This window comes from Haliaeetus leucocephalus, unplaced genomic scaffold, assembly GCF_000737465.1.
Source record: "Haliaeetus leucocephalus isolate CR32 unplaced genomic scaffold, Haliaeetus_leucocephalus-4.0 Scaffold384, whole genome shotgun sequence".
Classification (NCBI taxonomy): Eukaryota; Metazoa; Chordata; class Aves; order Accipitriformes; family Accipitridae; genus Haliaeetus; species Haliaeetus leucocephalus.
Window position 1 is genome coordinate 7441605 of NW_010972820.1, and position 206 is coordinate 7441810.

Here is a 206-nt window from a genome sequence, read left to right on the forward strand (position 1 = left end):
GCCCCCGGTACGGCGGGGGCGGCGGGGGCGGCTGGAGCGGCCTCCGCTGGTGCCCGCGTTTCCCCCCCCGCTCTTTGTGTGCGAGGGTCCGCGCGCAGCGCTCTCGCGTGACGTGACGGGACCGTGTGTCATTTCCGCACAAGGCCACGGACCCCCGAGCCGCCGCGGCCAGCGCCACCCGCCGCCCCGGGGCAGGGGCAGAGGGG